This window comes from Nicotiana tomentosiformis, chromosome 9, assembly GCF_000390325.3.
Source record: "Nicotiana tomentosiformis chromosome 9, ASM39032v3, whole genome shotgun sequence".
NCBI lineage: Eukaryota > Viridiplantae > Streptophyta > Magnoliopsida > Solanales > Solanaceae > Nicotiana > Nicotiana tomentosiformis.
The window spans coordinates 88,804,490-88,826,603 of NC_090820.1; the positions used below are offsets into that span (position 1 = coordinate 88,804,490).

At 38.0% G+C, this 22,114-nt stretch overlaps 1 long non-coding RNA gene across 1 annotated transcript; it reads left to right on the forward strand.

Annotated features, from left to right (window-relative positions):
* The first annotated feature begins 395 nt into the window (after positions 1-395).
* On the forward strand, positions 396-1,520 carry LOC104085637 (uncharacterized). Its single transcript, XR_011411001.1, has 2 exons — positions 396-677; positions 938-1,520. It is a non-coding gene; the product is annotated as an uncharacterized lncRNA (long non-coding RNA).
* The last annotated feature ends 20,594 nt before the right edge of the window (positions 1,521-22,114 follow it).

A 22,114-nucleotide genomic window follows, 5' to 3' on the forward strand; every position in this document is an offset into this window, starting at 1 on the left:
GGTGATGGAGGACGGTGGCAATTTCATTCCTTGTTGGGTTAGCTATATAGAATTAATATTACTTATTTTTCAGGAAATTATACTTTATTTTAAAACTTAAATATAATATTTATATAATTTTTATTTATTTATAAGAGTTACACGCGCAACGCGCGTATGACAAGACTAGTTGGTTTTAAAAAGGACCTCCGTTATTACTAATATTACTTAGAATATAGATTAAGAATGGCCCGTGCTTACATGTGCATTATGAACTTGCTTTTATCTTTTTTATTGAACAATATATTGTTAATTTATTATTTTTTCATATAAATAAATAACGGAACTAGAGAAATTAAGAGCCTATAAAACTGAACAGATCAATGTTTTAAAATTAACCCATACAAGTTTTCAATTTCAACCTTTCTTTCTCCGAGTTTCTTGTCTTAATTTTCTCTTCATTTCAGTGGCTTCCATTTGTTATGGTTAACCTTTCTCTGCCTTATAAATAAAGAACAAATTTCAAAGAGATTAATCATTACAATTAAGGGAAGAAGAGGAGATTAATAAGAGTTAATCTCTAACCAAATTAAGAAGAAGAGAAGCAAAGATGGGGTTTGAAATTAGATCATGCTTCTTCTTGTTTCTCTTCTTCCTTGCTGTTGGCTTGGCTTCCTCTTCCCCATCCTACATCAAATGTAATTATATTCCCCTTTAAATTAAATTCCTTTTTTTTTAACATTCAAGATCTTATGGAAAAATTTCTTGGTTTTTTTTTTTTTACTTTGTATTTTGTTTACAAGGAGTTTATTATGAAAAGAAATCTTGTAGAGTTGTTTTTTGCTTACGGTTTACACCGTACCAAAAAATTCTAATTCTTTATTTAAAGTCGACCCTAATTTGTTCGAGATTTAGTTATTGTTGTTTGTTTAATTAAATTCTCTTTGTGTTTGAGCAGATAGCGTGCTTCAGTCTCACGTGCCGGGGCGTGGCCTTCTTCAACAATATTTAGTGAAGAATGATTGTCCCATTAATTTTGAGAAGGAAAACTATAGTCCCCTTACGAGCCAATGCAAAGGGCCTCAATACAATGCAGCATTATGTTGCAATGCATTCAAGGTAGTTGCATGCAGATACACAAACGAAATAAATGATGAGAACAATGGGTGTGCTACTAGTATGTTTTACTTCATTAATCAAAGTGGAAAATACCCCGTTGGTCTTTTTGATAATATTTGCAAAGAAGATGAAGAAGGTTTAAATTGTGACAATGTCAAAAGCCCTGTTGCTCCAAGACAAAGTGTTCGTAGTACACCAAGATCAAATCCCAGAGTTGGTAACAGACAAATAAATGGTAAACATTAGGCATGAAAAAAATTTAAAACTTTAATTGCTTGTAATAGTATCAAAATCAAAGTCTTGTACGTACATTATGCTATTGGTTTGTTACCTTTCATTTATTTTGTGATACAAATTTTGTACCAAGTATTTTGGGATGTTCCAAAGACTACTATGAATAAGATCATACATTTTTCTTTTCATCATCTCTCTCCCTCTCATTCTGGTATTTGACATAAATGGACTATGTTAGAGGTTGGTACAATAATGGACTTTCTACAAAGTTGGTCGCTCCGCCAAAAACTATAACAGCCACTAGCCCAATTATGCATTTTATTCCCTTTCTGCACAAAGATGAGATCAAATTTAATCTTTTTGAACATTTATCTGCCAGAAGAAAAGGGGATCTCTTCGTGGGTCAGAGTTACTATCGTAGTAAACTCGAAAATAGAGGTTTCTTTATATTTTTCTACTATTTAGAGTAAACCAATAACTGTCATGGGCAGTACTTTAGGATAAGGATGAGGAGGATTTGATAATTCTCCTTAAGTCCTCATTACCAAAAAGTTTTAGTTTCAAAATTAAACGATAAATCAAGTTAATTTTGTCTAAAGTCGTCATTAGTGGAAAGGGACAAGTAACCAAAAGGATCTTGATTAAACAAAAAAAAAAAAAGAATCTTTAGGGCAATCAATTTACAATTTTCTATTGGTTAATGACTCATCAAGAGCGAGCAATCAACAAGTTAATTAGATTAATTATCGAAGTGGTGAATTAATTCAGATGGCAGTTCACGACCTCGATTATGAAAGATCTCGTAACATTTACAATTAATTTCAATTAATTATTTATATAAAGTTTTTTTCGTTGTTCCGTTGTCCTTTATATGATCCTTTCACTAACATGTCTCTTATGACATTCACTTATAAAATGGCCAACAAAATTTTGTATTTTTTTATGATAATATTTACATTATTGAGAGGAGGGGGGAACCTTCTCTTTTGTCTGTTCAACAATGATCTTCGTAAGGTAATTCGGCTATTTTCTAGAGGGGTTTCGAGTGATTTCTTGAGGTAAACTCTTGATCATTTTTATTCGATAATATTGATTACCCATTGAATTTCCCACCTAGTTTATGCGTTTCTGAGGTGGAATTTTGGGAATTTTGGGCTAGGGATTAGAGAGTGAAATTTGGGGATTTGACTGACGATTTAGTGTCGGAATTTGGTAAATTTGGTATGGTTGGACTCGTGGTTAATGGGTATTTTGAATTTTGTAACTTTTGTTGGATTCCGAGACGTGGGCTCGGGTTGACCTTTTGAGTTGATTTTTTGACTTTTGATTAAGAACTTAACATTTTCATATGGAATTGATTCCTATAGCTCATGTTGATTGTATCGAGTTGTTTGTGGCTAGATTTGAGGCGTTCAGAGGCTGATTCGTGAGGCAAGGGCTTGCTAGCGGAGTGATTCAATTTGCTTGAGGTAAGTATCTTATTTAAACTCGGTTGAGGCACCAGTTGCCTGAATTATTGTGATAGTTGCGTGCTATTGGGTGCTCATATGCGTGGGGATAAACCCATGTGCGGGCACCAGGGTCATATATTCATGATCGGTTTGTGCTCGGCTCTTATAAGCATAGAAATTTACTGTTAAGCTTAAAGCTATGATATCTCTCATGTTGTAACACTTTATGTGATCTATTTGAGCCATGTTGAGGCTACATAGAGGTTTAATCCCTGAACAAACTTGATAGATGTTTTTCAGTGATGAAATTGCCGATTTGAACTAAGATAGCACACTTTGCACATGCCTACACTTTAGCATGTCATTTATGCCAGTCCAGGAGCATGGGAATCTTATTTCATTCATCATATACATGTTTACTTGCTTAACTGCTCATGTATGATATGTTTGGACTGGAGGGTTGTCTGTGACTATGCCAGGCGGATTGTGTTATTGGCACGTGAGTTGTCCGTGCAGGATGTCAGTTATCCGTGCGGATCCATATATTGATATTATCAGAACGTGAGTTGTCCGTGCAGCACGTGAGTTGTCTGTGCTGATCCATGTATTGATATTATTGGCACGTAAGTTGTCCGTGTGGATCCGTATATTGATATTATTGATATGTGAGTTGTCTGTGTCGTATGTGAGTTGTCCATGCATGTTCTATTGTTAGCGCGTGAGTTGTCCGTGCAACACTTGAGTTGTCCGTACAGCGTGTGAAATTTGCATTTCCTTGATCATTTATCTGATTTAATTGTTTCCTTCCTCTACATGCCATGATATTGTGTAAGCATGGTATTTGAGAAATTATGTGCATACACACACGAATATTCTTCTCACGAAATTTGATGAGTTGGTTTTAAATATTGTTCTGTGTTGGTTTAAAAATGCAGAATCACACTGGAATAGCTAGTATCATCAATAATTTAAGCTTATCTTACCTTGCCTTGTTTATTTACGATACTTATTGAGTTAGTTGTACTCACAGTAAACTCTGCACCTCGTGTGCAGATCCATGTATTTTCGGGCACGGTAGTTACTGATCTTGGAGTTTTTACCTGTTCTGAGATTATCGAGGCAGCAACTTTGGCGTCCGCAGACCTTGACTCTCTTCCTCTATCTTTCAGTTTTAATTATAATGTTCTACCTTCTTAGACAGTGTTTTAGACTATGTTATTGTATAGATGCTCATGTATTCCGTGGCACCCGAATTTTGAAAAAGTCTGTAATCGAGTCGCAGTTGTGCTTATCGGCTATTTATGAGAGTTACTAATGTTAAACATGTCTCATCTTAATTTTGAATATAAAAATACCTAGTTTTATTGTGATTGTCATCTTGCCTAATTCCCTAATATGTGCCATCACGACATGTTAAATTTGGGGTCGTGACATTCGGCTTCGGCTACAGTTTCGGCTTAGACTTCATAACCCATGACCCGAGAGGCGACACGACCTGGTCCATTTCTTTCTCGGACTGTTGTGCCACCAGCCAAAAAATATGCCTTGATCCCAGAATCTTTCCTTACGAAATTTTCTAAAAGTCTTCTCCTTCTTCTGCACAAATAAATTTCAATATGATTTACATCCATTAAGTGGTTCGTTATTTACCGACGTCTTTGGCACCGATACATTGGTGAGTTAAATTGTTCTATCCTGGGAGGATCATATTCCAACATCTCGGGTACTTAAGGAGAATAATTTTCTTACTTTTAAACTTGCCTCATCTTAATTTTGAATATAAAAATACCTAGTTTTATTGTGATTGTCGGCTTGCTTAGTTCTGTGATAGGCGCCATCACGATATGTTAAATTTGGGGTTGTGACAAGTTGGTATTATAGCCTAGGTTACATAGGTCTTACGAGTCATGAGCAGGTTTAGTAGAGTCTTGTGGATCGGTAGGGAGACGTCTGTACTTATCTTCGAGAGGTTGTCGAACCCCTTAGCAAACTTCACATTCTTGTATTCTTGTCGTGTGAATTTGTTGATTCTGGAGACTAAACTTATGTTATTCTATTCTCTCACAGATGGTGAGGACACGTGTTACCAGATCGGGCGGACGGCCACCAGTACCACTAGCTAGGGCCACGAGTGGTCGGGGCTGCGGCAGAGGCCGAGGTGTAGCTCGTACAATATCTACAGCAGCACCTATAGACCTACCAGTTGTTCCAGCTCAGGAGCATATTCGAGATGTGGTTGAGTCGGTGGGACCAGCTCAGGCACCAGTTGTGCCCATTGTGATTCTAGGCCTTCAGGAGGCTTTGGCCTAGATATTGACTGTTTGCACTAGCCTTGCTCAGGCGGTTTTAGTTCAGGCTGCACCAGCCACTTCTTAAGTCGGGGGAGGTTCTTAGACTCCCTCCGCCCGTACTCCAGAGCAGGTGGTACAGGGACTTCAGATACTGGGGGTACTACCAGCCCAGCTGGTTTCAATTGCTTAGGCCCATGCGGATCCCCTTATGAGTGATAAGAAGGAGAAGAGACTAGAGAGATTTGAGAGGCTCAAGCCTCCATCATTCAGTGGGGCTGAGTTAGAGGATGCTCAGGACTTCTTGGATAGGTGCCAGCGGATTCTTCGCACAGTGGGTATTCTAGAACGAGTGGGATTTCATTTACTAATTTTCAGTTGACGGGGGCAGCCTTTAGATGGTGGTAGGCCTATGAGCGGAGCAGGCCAGCCGATGCTGCACCACTTTCATGGCATGAGTTCTCCATTCTCTTTTTGGAGAAGTTTGTGCCAGTGACCTGCAGGGAGGAGTTGCGTAAGCAGTTTGAGTAGCTACGCCATGAAGGTATGTCTGCGACCCATCATAAGATGATATTTTCAGAGTTGGCTTGTCACGCGATCTGGTTGGTTCCCACAGATAGGGAGAGGATTAAGAGGTTCATTGATGGCCTCAGCTATCAGTTGTGTTTTGTTATGACTCAGGAGAATGCATCAGGTGTTCGGTTCGACGAGGTGGTTGATATTGCTTGATGGATAGAGTTGGTCCGTAGTCAGGAGCATGAAGAAAGGGAGTCCAAGAGGCCTCGTGGTTTGGGTGGTTTCAGCGGTGTTTCTTCTGGGGTTCAGTCCCACCACAACAGGGGTCGTCCTTATAGGCCCGCTCAAATGGCTCGTCCAGTTCATCGTAGTGCATGAGTTAACCATGGTTCTTACAGTGCTGGTTCGGGTCAGTCATCATTCAGTGCATTATTAGCGTAAAGTTCTTACCATGCCTCTTCTGCTCAGGTTTCTACATGTGGTTCCTCGGGTTATCAGGAGCATCAACTCCGTCAGATGAGGGCCTGTTTCGAGTGCGGGGACTTGAGTCATCTGAATAGGGATTGCCCTAGATTGTTGAGTGGGGTTCCACAACAGAGTTCTCGGCCGGTGATACCAGCACCAGCAGTTACACCGCCTGCTCAGCCAGCTCGGGGTAGGGCTCAGGCAGCGAGAGGTCGCCCTAGAGAGGGAGGTCGATCAGGTGGTGCTCAAGCTCGATTCTATGTTATTACTGCCAAGCCATAGGTCATTGCTTCATATGCAGTGATCACGGGTATTGTTTCGTATGCCACATATATGCTTCCACATTATTTGACCCTGGTTCTGCTTATTCCTATGTATTATCCTATTTTACTCGTTATTTGGATATGCCCTGTGAGTCCTTATTTTCATCTGTGCATATATCTACGTCGATGGGCGATACTATTATTATGGACCATGTGTATCGGTCGTGTGTGGTGACCATTGGAGTATTGGGCACTAGAGTTGATCTCTTATTGCTTAGTATGGTTGATTTCGACGTGATTTTGGGTATATATTAGTTGTCTCCATGTCATGCTATTCTGTATTGTCACGCTAAGACCGTGACATTGATAATACTAGGGTTGCCAAGGATCGAGTGGAGAGGTTAGCTGGATTATATTCCCAGTAGGGTGATTTCATATTTGACCCAACAGATGGTTGGGAAAAGGTGTTTGTCATATTTGGCCTTTGTCAGAGATGTTGGTGCTGATACTCCTACTATTAATTTTGTTCCAATAGTGCGAGACTTCCCGGATGTGTTTCTTGTAGACCTGTCGGGCATTCTACACGATAGGGACATTGATTTTGGTATTGACTTGGTGTCTGGCACTCAGCCCATTTCTACTCCTTCGTATCGTATGGCACCAACTGAGTTTAAGGAATTGAAAGGGCAGCTTTAAGAGCTTCTTGATAAGGGGTTTATTAGTCCTAGTGTGTTACCTTGGAGGGGGCACCGATTCTGTTTGTGAAGATGAAGGATTGTACAATGCGGATGTGCATTGATTTTAGCCAGTTGAACAAAGTTACAATCAAGAACAAGTATCCTTTACCGCATATTGATGATTTATTTGACCAGCTTCAGGGAGAGAGGGTGTTCTCTAAGATTGATTTGAGGTCTGGGTATCACCATTTGAAGATTCAAAACTCGAATATTCTGAAGACGATATTTAGGGCCCACTATGGTAACTATGAGTTTCTTGTGATGTCTTTGGGCTGACTAATGCCCCAGCAATATTCATGCATCTGATGAACAGTGTATTTCAGCCATATCTTGATTTGTTTGTCATAGTATTCATTGATGATATCCTGGTGTACTCACGTAACCATGGGGAGCATGCCCAACATTTGAGGATAGTACTACAAAGGATGAGGGATGAGAAGCTTTATGCCAAGTTCTCCAAGTGTGAGTTTTGGCTTAGTTCGGTGGCATTCTTGGGGCACGTGGTGTCCAGTGAGGGGATTAAGGTGGATCCAAAGAAGATAGAAGCGGTTTAGAGTTGGCCCAGACTGTCTTCAGCTACTGAGATTCAGAGCTTTCTCGGTTTGGCTGGATATTATAGTCACTTTGTGGAGGGTTTCTCGTCCATTGTAGTTCCTTTGATCAGGTTTACCCAGAAGGGTGCGCCATTCAGGTGGTAGGATGAGTTTGAGAAGAGCTTTCAGAAGCTCAAGATTGCCTTGACCACAACTCCAATTCTAGTTTTGCCTTCATCGTCAGGTTCTTAACAGTGTATTGTGATGCTTCTCGGATCGGTATTGGGTGTGTCTTGATGCAGGAGGGTAGAGTGATTGCTCATGCTCCACTCAAGTTGAAGCCCCATGAGAAGAACTACCATGTTCATGATTTGGAGTTGGCATCCATCGTTCATGCATTGAAGATTTGAAGGCATTATCACTATGGTGTGTCTTGTGAGGTATTTATGGATTATCAAAGTGTACAACACTTATTCAAACAAAAGGATCTAAATTTGAGACAGCGGAGATAGTTGGAACAACTAAAGGACTATGATATCATCATTTTGTATCATCCCGGGAAGGCCAATGTGGTGGCCGATGCCTTGAGTAGAAAGGCGGTGAGTATGGGTAGCCTTGATTTTATTCATGTTGGTGAAAGACCACTTGCATCAGATATTCAGGCCTTGGCCAATCAGTTTATGAGGTTAGATATTTTGGAGCCTAGTCAGGTTCTAGCTTGTGTTGTTTCTCAATCTTCCTTATATGATCGCATCAGAGAACATCAGTATAATGATCCCCATTTGATTGCCTTAAGGACATGGTTCAGCACGGTGATGCAAAGGAGGTTATCATTGGGGATGATGGGGTGTTGAGGATGCAGGGTCGGATTTGTGTGCTACGTGAGTTGATTCTTAAGGAGGCCCACAGTTCGAGGTATTCCATTCATTCGAGTGCCGCAAAGAAGTATCATGACTTGAGGCAGCATTATTGGTGGAGGAGGATAAGAAAGACATAGTGGGGTTTGTAGCTCGGTGCCTAAATTGTCACCAGGTAAAGTACGAACATCAGAGACCGGGCGGATTACTTCACAGGCTTGATATTCCGGAGTCGAAATGGGAGCGTATCATCATGGATTTTGTAGTTGGGCTCCTACATTCTTCGAGGAAGTTTAATGCTATTTCGGTGATTGTGGATCGGTTGACCATGTCCGCATACTTCATTTTAGTTGGGACTACTTATTCTTTGGAGCGGTTAGCTGAGATCTACATCCGCAAGATTGTTCGCCTTCACGGTGTGCCGGTGTCCATCATTTCAGATCCGAGCACGCAGTTTACATTGCAGTGTAGCGAGAGTTAGGCACACAAGTTGATTTGAGTACAACATTCTACCCTTAGATGAATAGACAGTCCTAGTGCACTATTTAGATAGAGGATATGCTACGCGCTTGTGTCATAGATTTCAGGTATTCTTGGGATCAGTTTTACCGCTTGCAGAGTTTGCCTACAATAACATCTAACAATCGAGGATTTATATGGATCTGTATGGGGCTTTGTATGGGAGACGGTGTCGGTCTCCAGTGGAATGGTTTGAGCCAGGTGAGGCTAGGCTATTGGTTACTGACTTGGTTCAGGATGATTTGGACAAGGTTAAGTTGATTCAGGATTGGTGTCGCACGGCGCAGTCTAGACAGAAGAGCTACGCCGATCGGAAGGTTCACGATGTTGCCTACATGGTAAGAGAGAAGGTACTACACAGAGTTTTGCCCATGAAGAGTGTTATGAGGTTCGGGAAGAAGGGTAAATTGAGCCCTCGGTACATTGAACCGTTTGAGGTGCTTAAGAGGATTGGAGATGTGGCTTATAGGCTTGCATTACCACCTAGTCTATCGAGTGTTCATCCAGTGTTTCATGTTTCCATACTCCGGAAGTATGTCGGTGATTTGTCTCATGTTTTGGACTTCAGCACGGTTCAGTTGGATGGTGATTTGACTTATGATGTAGAGTCGATGGCCATTTTGGATTGGCAGGTTTGGAAGTTGAGGTCAAAGAACATAGCTTCAGTAAAGGTACAGTGGAGAGGTCAACCAGTCGAGGAGGCTACTTGGGACACCGAGCGGGTGATGCGGATCAGATATCCACGCATATATGAGACCCCAGGTATGATTCTAGACTCGTTCGAGGATGTTTGTTTAAGATGGGGAGGTTGTAATGATCCGTCCAGTCATTTTGAGTGTTGTAGCCCTGTTCCCCCATTTACTGCTTATTCTATACTTAACTGTTGCTATGTGACTTATCGGGGTAGCTGGTTCGGTTCCGAGGATGTTTCGGAAAGAGTTGGGACGCCTAGTCTCAATGTTGGAAGCTTAAGTTGAAAGGGTTGACCGAGAGTTGATTTTGTGGTTACCGGGCTCGGATTTTGGTTCCAGAAGTTGAAATAGGTACGTTGTGTTATTTAGGACTTGTGTGCAAAATTTGAGGTAGAGTTGATTTGATAGGTGTCAGCATCGATCGTAGATGTTTGAATTCATTAGTTTTTATTAGGCTTGAATTGGTGTGCGATTCGTATTTTTGATGTTGTTGGATGTGATTTGTTGTTGGTATAATTGGTTGACGTCCTGGGGGGCTCGGGTTTGATTCGGATTGAATTCGGGTTACGGATTAGACTTAGGAAGATGCTGGTGCTTTAGCTCTGGTGAAATCACACCTGCAAGGGATTTTCTGCAGGTGCGACGCTGCAGAAGCGGCAGAGGGGTCATAGATGCGCATTTGGCTAGGCTGCTGATGGGTCGTAAGTGCAAGGAGTATGCCGCTTCCGCAGAAGTGGAGGGTGAGCAAGGATTGGAAGTCTGCAGAAGCAAAATTGTTGCACAGAAGCGCATCCGCATATACGGGCTTTGGACCGCAGAAGTGGTGGGGCGAAGTTAAGTTCAAAGGGTTTGAAGTTTTTCTCATTTTTGGACTTTAAAGCACGGAGTAAGAAGATTTTTAAGAGGGGTTTCAACTGATTTCTTGAGGTAAGCCACTCTTGATCATTTTTATTCGATAATATTGATTACCCATTGAATTGCCCACCTAGTTTATGTGTTTTTTAGGTGAAATTGTGGGAGTTTTAGGCTAGGGATTAGAGAGTGAAATTTGGGGATTTGAGTGACGATTTGGTGTCGGAAATTGGTAAATTTGATATGGTTGGACTCGTGGTTAAATGGGTATTAGAATTTTGTAAATTTTGTTGGATTCCAAGATGTGGGCCCGAGGTTGAGTTTTTGAGTTGACTTTTTGACATTTGATTAAGAACTTAACATTTTATATGGAGTTGATTCCTATAGCTCGTGTTGATTGTATCAAGTTGTTTGTGGCTAGATTCGAGGTGTTTGGAGGCCGATTTGTTTGGACTGGAGGCCTATGACTATGCCAGAGGGATTATGTTATTGGCACGTGAGTTGTCCGTGCAGCACATGCGTTGTCCGTGTGGATCCATATATTGATATTATTGGCATGTGAGTTATACGTGCAGCACGTGAGTTGTCCGTGCGGATCTATATATTGATATTATTGACACGTGAATTGTCCGTGTCGCACGTGAGTTGTCCGTGCAGGTTCTATTGTTAGCACATGAGTTGTCTGCGCAACACGTGAGTTGTGCAGCGTGTGAAATTTGCATTTCCTTGATCATTTATCTGATTTAATTGTTTCCTTCCTGTACATGCCATGATACTGTCTGAGCAGGCTATTTGAGAAATTGTGCACATGCACAAACGAATATTCTTCTCACGAATTTTGATGAGTTGGTTTTAAATATTGTTCTGTGCTGGTTTAAAAAGGCCGAATCACATAGGAATAGTTAGTATCATCAATAATTTAAGCTTTTCTTACCTTGCCCTGTTTATTTACGATACTTATTGAGTTGGTTGTACTCACACTATACTCTGCACCTCGTGTACAGATCCAAGTATTTTCGGGCACGGTGGTTGCTAATCTTGGAGTTCTTACCTTTTTGGAGATTATCTAGGTAGCTTCTTTGGCGTCCGCAGACCTTGACTCTCCTCCTCTATCTTTCCGTTTTACTTATATTTGTTTACCTTCTTAGACAATGTTTCAGACTATGTTATTATATAGATGCTCATGTACTCCATAACACCCGACTTTTGGGAAAGTCTGTATTCGAGTTGCAGTTGTCCATATCGGCTATTTATGAGAGTACTACTGTTAAACTTGCCTCATCTTAATTTTGAATATAAAAATGCATAGTTTTATTATAGTTGTTGGCTTACCTAGTTCTGTGATAGGCGTCATCACGCCATATTGAATTTGGGGTCATCACATTCGGATTTAGCTTCATAACCCATGATCCGAGATGCGATGCGACCTGATCCGTTTCTTTGTCTAACTGCCGTGCCACTGGCCGAAAAATATGCCTTGATCCCAGAATGGTTTCTTACAAAATTTTCTGAACTTCTTCTCCTTCTTCTGCACAAATAAATTTTAGTGTGGTTTACAACCATTAAGTGATTCACTGTTTACCAGCATTTTTTGTACTGATACACTGGTGTGTTAAATCGTTCTATCATGGGAGGATACTATTCCAACACCTCGGGCACTTGAGAAGAATAATTTCTTTAAGGACACACTGTGTATTCAGTGGGCTCGATTTCATTCCGAAATTATTTTCAGACTCTGTTTGATTATTTGGACATTTTGTTTTACTGCTGATTTTCTTTTTTCTATTATAGAAAGTTTACTGTTTCATAATATTATAGTATTACAGATTGAATACCAATCTTAAGGCAATTATTTTATACTGTAATCTGCATTCTGTTTTGGAGATTAACACCTTTGTGGTTTTCTACTCCTTTTGAATTTTTCTATTTCTGATTTGAAGATATAAAAACTTCATCCAAGTCTTAAAATATCAAACGATTTGAAGAACATAAAAACTTAATCGTTTTCTTGTGAAACAATATATAAAAAACTTCGGTTTTGGTTTATTAAATGTACTGTTTATTATTAATTACAGTACTGTTTACTATTCTATGTTTTGATATTAATTGAACTCTTCTGTCCTTGACAGTGAGAAATGGTAATTGAAAATGAAAATCCTTCTGCGACTGTTGCAGCAACGATGATAGCCTCGTCAAGCCGAACTGTTGTGCCGCCGGCCAAAATATCGGGGAAATTTTCTGGAGACAACTTCAAATGATGGCAGCAAAGGGTATTCTTTTGGCTTACCATGCTTGGTATGCAGAAATTCACAAGTGACGACCCTCCATTACCTACCGTCGACATGTCAGATAACGAGAAGTTTATTATCGTTGAGATGTGGAAACAAGAAGATTTTCTTTGCAAAGGCTACATCCTAAGTGCTTTGGAGGATGACTTGTACAATGTCTACAGTGCTATGAATACTTCGAAAGAATTATGGGATGCACTTGAGAAGAAGTACAAAACTAAAGATGCGTGCTTGAAAAAGTTTGTGGTTGCCAAGTTTCTAAACTATAAAATGATAGACATCACAATTGTTGGAACCCAAGTTCAAGAGCTTCAACTTATTTTTCACGACCTTATTGCTGAAAGAATGGTAGTGAATGAAGTATTTCAAGTGGCTGCAATGATTGAAAAGTTTCCTCCTTCATGGAGAGATTTCAAAAATTATCTAAAGCGCAAGCGCAAAGAAGTGAAGTTGAAAGATCTTATGATTCATGTCAAGATTGAGGAAGATAACAAAACAGTCGAGAAGAAGTCTCGTAAAAATTCAACGATTATGGGAGTTAATATCGTTGAGGAGACTGCTCCAAAAAGTAAGAAGAGGAAGAGATCTTCTGGATAGACTACGGAGCAGAACAAAAAATAATTCAAGGGCAACTGCTACAATTATGGAAAGGCTGGTCACAAAGTCCCTGATTGTCGTCTCCCAAAAAAGGACAAGAAAAAGAGACAGGCCAACATAGTGGAGAAGAATGATGACATTTATGATCTGTGTGCAATGCTTTTGGAATATAACTTAGTTGGAAATCCGAAGGAGTGGTGGATTTACTCTGGAGCCACTCGACATGTTTGTGTTGTCAAAGAAGCATTTGCGACTTACTCTACTGTTGGTCCCGAAGAAGAGCTTGCCATGGGAAATACTTCAACAACTAAGATTGAGGGTTATGGGAAGATATTCCTGAAGATGACTTCCGACAAGGTGTTAACGCTCAACAACGTTCTTCATGTTCCTACTATGAGGAAAATTTACTTTCAACTTCTTTACTTTTTAAGAATGGATTCAAATGTGTATTTGTATTTAATAAAGTTGTTGTAAGCAAGAATGATATGTATGTTGGAAAGGGCTACCTCATAGAGGGCATTTTCAAATTCAATGTAATGGTTGTTGACAATATTAATAAAATTTCAGCTTCTTCTTATTTATTGGAGTCAAATGATTTATGTCATATTCGTTTAGGACATGTCAATTACAAAACCTTGCGGAAGTTAATTAATTTAGAATTATTGCCTAAATTCGAGTGTAATAAATCAAAATGTCAAATATGTGTTGAATCAAAGTTTGTAAAACATCCTTATAAGTCTGTTGAAAGGAATTCAAATCCTTTAGACATAATTCATACCGACATTTGTGATATGAAGTCAACACCATCTTGTGGTGGGAAAAAGTATTTTATAACTTTTATTGACGATTGTACTCGATATTGTTATGTTTTTTTGCTTAATAGTAAGGATGAAGAATTTAAGAAATACAAGAATGGAGTGGAGAATCAATTGAATAAAAATATTAAAATGATTAGAAGTGATAGAGGTGGAAAATACGAATCTCCGTTTGCAGAAATATGTTCGGAATATGGAATTATCCATCAAACTACTTCCCTAACACACCTCAATCCAATGGAATTGCGTAAAGGAAAAACCGGACGTTAAAGGAAATGATAAATTCTTTAATAATAAGTTTCGGCTTACCGCAGAGTTTGTGGGGGAAGCTATCCTTACAGCTAACCGAATACTCAACAGAGTACCCTACATCAAAATGCAATCTATTCCATATGAAAGATGGAAAGGAAGAAAACCAACTTGAAATATTTCAAAGTGTGGGGGTGTTTAGCAAAGGTACAAGTACCTTTACGGTAACACCCCGAAAATATTTCGGAGTGTTTAAGACCATTAAGAAGATTGGCGGGTGCCAATTATATTAATTCGGGTATGAACGAGACTAATAATATGAATGATATCAATTGATCATGATAATATATGTATAAGTTGGATTAAGAATGGTTTATGGTCTAAGAAGAGCCCTAAGACTAAGTCAAGTTGGAAAGTATATGATGTAGTAAAGTTTCAAGTATGTCCGCCCAAGATTTAAATTCAAACGAGCATAAATCTCAATTTATGAAGATTTATATGGTTTATGATATATAAAATTAAAGGTCCATATGTCTAGTTTCTAATTCTTCAAATCGTTCGTCATTTGGAGGTATTTAAAAGGAGTTATGACCTTTTTACAAACGAGTAGCAGAACAGCTACGCGAGTCTTGTGTAGCCTATGCAGCATAGTAGCGTGGGCAAATCCAGCATGTGCTAATTGAAGAGGAATGGAAGGCCATCTTGCGTAACCTACACAGGAGGCTACGCACCCATCAGACCCATTTTTAAAATGTAGAAATAAGGGGTTTAGAGAGAGAAAGAGTTAGCTTTTCAACTTGGAATAGATTTCTAGAGAGACGGGGTAGCTCTTCTACCATGGATACACTTCAAAGTAAGTTATTTTGGTACAAGGATGATTATATTACATCATTTATTGATAACACTAACACTATTATGGATCAAATCCATAAAAAAATGGGTTGAATCTTCAAGAACATCAAAAAGAGGAAAAGTGAGATTCTTCCACCAAGAGGTAATCCCTTCACTTGAGCTTCATATATATTTCATATTGGAGTATGGGTAGAATCTTTATGAGTTTTATTTGAAGTTGTAATGGGATATTGTATGAACCTTAAGAGTGGGCCCTGAAAATTATATTTTGGGCAAAGAAGAAGATGAATAGTGATAAATTGATATAAATAAAATTGTTTTAAGTATCTAATGATTCCAATAGACTTGATAACTTAATTGATAAATGAATTGAATAGGGAATCGCCATTTGGACAAGATGCAACACTAGTTCTTGAAATAGATGTTCTTGAACCTAGGGTTTTGTTGGAGAAGACAATAAATAGTGACTTGATGATGTTGGATAATTAACGTAGTGTTATTAATGACTCTAAATGAGTATTAAATGATAAGAATGGAATTTAATAGGCTAATGGGTAAGCCTATCAGATAATTTGGGATGGTTGTAGGCTTGTTGCCGAATTGTGAAACCTAAATGGATATTTATGAATCTTTTCATATTTGTTTTGATGTAGTTGGGATATCTAATGGTAGATAATAAATTGTGGGCGATATTTGGGCATTTTAATCAATTGGAGCATTGTAGTATTTTTGGAGCTTGAAGTTTGAGGTAAGTTGATTAAGACTTACTCTTCTTGACAGATTCTCTTTAAAAGCATATCTTAAGTTGATATATTGTATTATTTGTAAATGTGCATCTGTACTTGTGGGGACAAGAGGGAAAGATGTCACCATGTGTTTCTAAATTGTTGCTTATGAAGTGTCATGTAATTTTATAAAAATCTTATTTTTAAAACTTGTTGGCAAAATGACACTTAAGGATATTCTTATAAGTTTTATTAAAACTTATTTGTTGATAAGAGTATAAAATACTTGAGTGCTAAATATATGTTTTCATGAAAAAGTTTATCTTTTGAAATTACAACAAAGGAAGCACTTGTTGTATCTTTAGATTGATGTTAATTGGTAAAGGCTTTGACATGAAAAAGGATATTCATTTGATTTTGTTCAAATGGTTTAGATTGGCTATGAAAATCATGATTTGATAAAAATAGATCCTTTGAGGCAATTATGCTATGAATCTATTTTTTATATGTCAAATATTTTGGGAGTTACTAGTGGAGACCACCGAAATTGGTTCGAATGTTGAGTTCGCTACCATGAAACTACACGTGCTGGTGGAGGGACATATTCCAAGGAAAAGTCGGGGTTTGTGGGATAAAGTCCCCTATTGAGAGGGCAGATGATCATTACTTAAAGTAATGAGGTTAAGTCGACTCGTACGGCACTACGGGAAGCCGACCAGATAAGTAGGGTCAAATACTTGCTGCTAGGATGATCATCTAGTAGTTGTTCATTATGTCGGTGTCGGTATAGTAGTCCCGGTGAAAGAAAAAAGAGAACTTTCTTATATTTAGGCCTAAGGAGCCGAAAATGATTTCGATGACTTAATGAGATTAAAATGATTTTATATGATTTCTATTAAAATCTTAGGTTAATAGAGATATTCTAAAACTTTATAGCATGGCTTACGTTTCACTTGTCTTTTATTTAAAATGATAAAGAGCATGATTTATATAATTGTTTATCACTTTATGTCCAATATTGGTTGCATAGTTTTTGTAAATTCTTGTCCTAGGAGTTTGAGTTAGAGAGAACCTATGCCACTTATTGAGTACCGATGTGGTATACTCAGCCCTTAGCCCCCCTCCCTCCAGGGCTCCACTTATTTTACATGTTTCAGGATGAGGTATGATACGTGGCATGCGGTCAGGGCTAGGATGACTCTCTTATTGAGGTATATGGTGAGGCACCACTCCTATTTTGTGGTAGCTATCATGTTGTTTTCTTAATTTTTTCAAGTCGGGTATTAGCCCAAGTGTTTAATTCTATTCTTTGGTATAGAGGCTCCATAAATAGTTATGAAAAGTTGTAGTAAGGGAGTTGTACATTATATACATGAAAAGATACTTATTTTACTTAGACTCATTGTTATGATTATGAGAAGCTTCATGTATTGTTGAATTGGAAAAATATTTCATTGTTTAACTTTAAAATATATAAAACTTTCAAAGAGCTTCCGCAGTTAAATTAGTTTTCATGCATATGGTTTGGGTGTATCATATGGGTTGGTTCGCTCGGGTCGGATAGTGCGTCGGGTACCGGTCACGTGGATTTGGGTCGTGACATTTACCCAAAAGGATAGAAATTGGACCAAAAATTATGGATTGTATTTTTATTGGATATGCTACAAACAATAAAGCATGTCGATTTTCGGTTCATAAATCTGATAATCCTGAAATTCATGTTAATACCGTAATTGAATCAGATAATACTAAATTATTTGAAAACATCTATCCGTATAAAACTGAATGTGAGTCGGCAAGTAAAAGACCTAAATGACCACGGGAAGAACCAAAGGTAAATACTCCAAGTGAAGAGGATCTAAGGCATAGCAAACGTCCAAGAAGATCCACTTCCTTGGGACCAGTTTTATGACATTCTTGCTCGAAAATGAACCTAAAACTTTCAAAGCAGCTATGTCATCTTCTAATTCTGCATTTTGGAAAGAGGCAGTCAATAGCGAGATTCAATCAATTTTGAATAATCATATATGGGAATTGGTTGATTTTCCTCCAAGAAATAAGCCTTTAGGTTCGAAATGGATCTTTAAGAGTAAAATAAAAGTTGATGGTACTATTGACAAATATAAGGAAAGACTTGTTATCAAAGGTTATAGACAAAAGGAAGGCCTAGATTACTTTGACAATTACTCGCCAGCAACAAGAATAACATCTATTAGGGTGTTAGTGGCAATGGTGGCCGTGTATGGTCTTGAAATCTATCAAATGGATGTTAAAACAACTTTCTAAAATAGAGAATTGGAGGAAGAAATTTATATGGAACAACCTGAGGGTTTTGTGGTTCCTGGTAAAGAATAAAAAGTGTGCAAACTTATTAAGTCACTTTATGGACTTAAACAGGCACCCAAATAATGGCATGCCAAATTGACCAAACAATGTTAGCAAATAATTTTAAAATCAACAAGTGTGATAAATGTGTTTACATTAAAAATACTCCAGGTCATGAAGTCATTGTTTGTTTATATATTGGTGACATGTTGATAAGGAGCAAAGATATGGCAGATATAAATGCTACTAAGCGCATTCTAGCTAGCAAATTTGACATGAAAGACGTAGGAGTTGCTTATGTGATCTTAGGAATCAGAATTCACAAGACTCCACAAGGTCTAGCATTATCACAGTCTCACAACATTGAAAAAGTACTTGACAAGTTCAAGTATTTGGATTTCAAGATTTCCAAGACTCCAACTGACATGAGTTATGCACTTCAAAAGAATGAAGGTGAAAGTGACTCACAACCGGACTATGCAAGAGTATTGGGAAGTTGGATGTATATCATAAATTATACGCGACCAGATATAACATTTGCTATTAGAAAACTGAGTTGTTTACAAGTAATCCCAATCAAATACATTAGATGGCAATGAAACGAGTTTTGGGGTATTTGAAACATACCCAAGACTATGCTCTACATTATAACAAATATCCCTCCATGATTGAGGGATATAGTGATGCAAATTGGATCACCGGATCATCTGAAGTTAAATCCACGAGTGGATATATTTTCACAATTGGGGGTGAAGCAATGTCTTGAAAATCATCCAAACAAATCTACATCGCCCGTTCTATAATGGAATCTAAATTCATAGCTTTAGACAAGGCCGGTGAAGAAGCTGAATGGCTCCGGAATTTCTTGGAAGATATTCCATTTTGGCCCAAAACTTTGGAACCTATATGTAAATATTGTGATAGTCAAGCGGCAATAGGTAGGGCAAGGAGCGTTATGTATAACGAAAAATCTCGTTACATACGAGGGAGACACAATACCATTAGACAACTACTCTCTAGTAGTGTTATCAAAATTGACTACGTGAAGTCAAGAGATAACGTATCAGATCTACTTACAAAAGGCATATCTAGAGAGGCAGTTGGAAGATCATCGAAGGGAATAGGGTTAGGGCCTAGGACAAGTCATCATGGAGGTAACTCTACCTAGCAGGCTGGAGATCCCAAGAGCTAGGTTCAAAGAGATAAAATAAAGTTATGAATAACGATTCAACATTGTCAAATAACTCAACCTATTCTCGTGATGAAGACAATGTTCATAAATCAGGGTAAAACATTAAGGCTTTTTGATGAGCCAATAAAGCTTAAAACTTCTTAATGATTTTCTAAGTCTGGCAGGAAATGACCAGATAGTGGGCCTATAGGATTACACTTTTAGAAATCACCTATGTGAGTGTGAAGCGTAAGCTGATTCAAGGGGAATGAAATTAAAGACCCATTCCCTAAGCACTCATAAAATCAGGCGGTGTTCATGGCTGAAATGAACACAACCGTGAGAACCATAAATGATTAAGGTTCGATTGTGTGACTTATGTTGTCTAGGTATACAATAATGCCTGACGGTTCAAAGATATCAAAACTACCGATTGTCCGAGTATATCTGACATAAGTTCACTACGGAAAGTTCAAAGGGAAACCTGCTTATCCAGATGTAATTAATCCTTGCATGTAAATCACACACTCATCTGTGCATTCCTTTGTCTTAAAGTCATTCCCCATTCATGTGGGTGATTGTTGGGATTGAAGTTTGGTGAATGGGAAATGGAGGGAAGAAATGTGAAGGAAAAGTGAGCTCCCTTATGCTTTGAAAAGAGCAATTGTCCCTCATTGGTTGTGGAAAGAAAAGAAAATGTGCTTATATTGAGATAGTACTTTCCTTGGTGTTAAATAGGTTGGAAAGAAGGTGAGTCTCGCGCAGCCGTCGTCGTCGCTCGCTCGGCTTTGACTTCGGCTTCGGCTTCGGTCAAAGATCGATTGATTGATTAATCTTTTTGGATAAAATTTCTTTCAATTATTTAATTAATTAACGAAAAGTCAATGCGGAATAACCCATGACCCGAGACGCGACCCAGTCCGTTTCTTTTCCGGATTATTTTAAATTATTTTTCCGGAATAACGCTGCCGCATGTTCCAACAGCCATGGCTGTTTCTGAAAGGTTGCAAATGTTTTAGAAATAGAGTTAAATCGTTCTATCCTGGGAGGATAATATTCCAACACCTCGGATACTTGAGTGAAATAATTTTCTTAAGGACACACTGTGCATTTAGTGGGCTCAATTTTATTCCGAAATATAATATGACTAAGATTATTGGGGAGATAAGTATCATATCAATGTACGAACAAGAGAAATTAAAATAATAGAAGCTTGGATGAGAAAAAAATACATATTTAATTAAGTTGTGAGATGGTATAAATTTTTATTTTGCAACTAATGTTTCAGTTTAATTGTTGAGTCTACGAATGATTAGTTACACCGCATGAAAAAACTACTATCTTTGTTTTTTCAAATATGAAATTCCAATTGATGAATTACCTTTTGAAGTCAGGATCCCGGATATTCTTTCTATTTTCACTTTCTTCAAAAATATTTTTTGGTGAAGGTTAGTTTTGCCGTATTATTTAGAAACCTTACGGCTATTTATCTTCCAATATCTTTTTGTGAGTCGGCTTTGGAGAAAACTTTTTATTAAGCAATTATGCTATGATAGTCTATAAGATTATTCAATGAGTTTAACTTAAATCCCTTGAGTAGTTATTATTGTATTTTGGCAATAGAATTTTTTCTTTTTACCATTTGCACCATGTGAAATAAATGTATTTTTCTAAAAGCATCTTGCCTACATTTATTTTCTATTTTTGTTAAAAGTCTCTTGCATAATTTTACGCCATTGAATTACTTTTAATATTTTACAATAATTTTAGGATATTAATTTTCCATTTCAGTGGATCTTTCGTATTGTGCACATACAAATATGTGAATACTTTTTAAAAAAAAGAAGATCCGATAAATCAAGTTTAATATTGCATGATTGTTCGACTACATAATGAGGATTCATATATTTTGCTGGGAAAATTATGAGAAAATGCCACAAGCAGACACATGAAAATCTAATAATGAATCAAAAATGTTCAGGTTTGTCCAAATATGTTTTGCTTGAGTCGTTAGTGTTGATGAACAATCTAATATTAGCAAGACCAGTAATGGAAGTCGATTTTACATAACTAGCATACATGTGTAACGCACGTGAGGAGAAACTAATATTTTAGAAAAATAAGAAGTATTCAATACCTTGATTTCTAAATTCATACTTACTACTTAAATAAGTACAGTGTTAATTAAGTGAAATATTTAATAGAGATATAAAAGAACTTAGAGAAAAATACGTTTATTACTGGATATTAAATATTTTTTGTTTAGAGGTGCGCAAAATCTTTAAAAGCATATAATATGGACAAGATGTACGGGGTGATTTGGAACTCTCTGGAAGTCATTGTGACTTTGGGTAATGTAGGCAGATTAGAATTGATGAAGTGGAGGGGGCTATGCGTAAGATGAGCAGGGGCAAAGCGACGGGCCGGATGAAATCCCAGTAGAGTTTTGGAAGAGTGCGGGAAAGGCAGACTTGGAGTGACTCACTAGGTTATTTAATGTCATTTTTAGATTGAAGAAGATGCCCGAAGAGTGGAGGTGGAGTATGATGGTACCTGTATACAAGAACAAGGGTGATATCTAAAATTT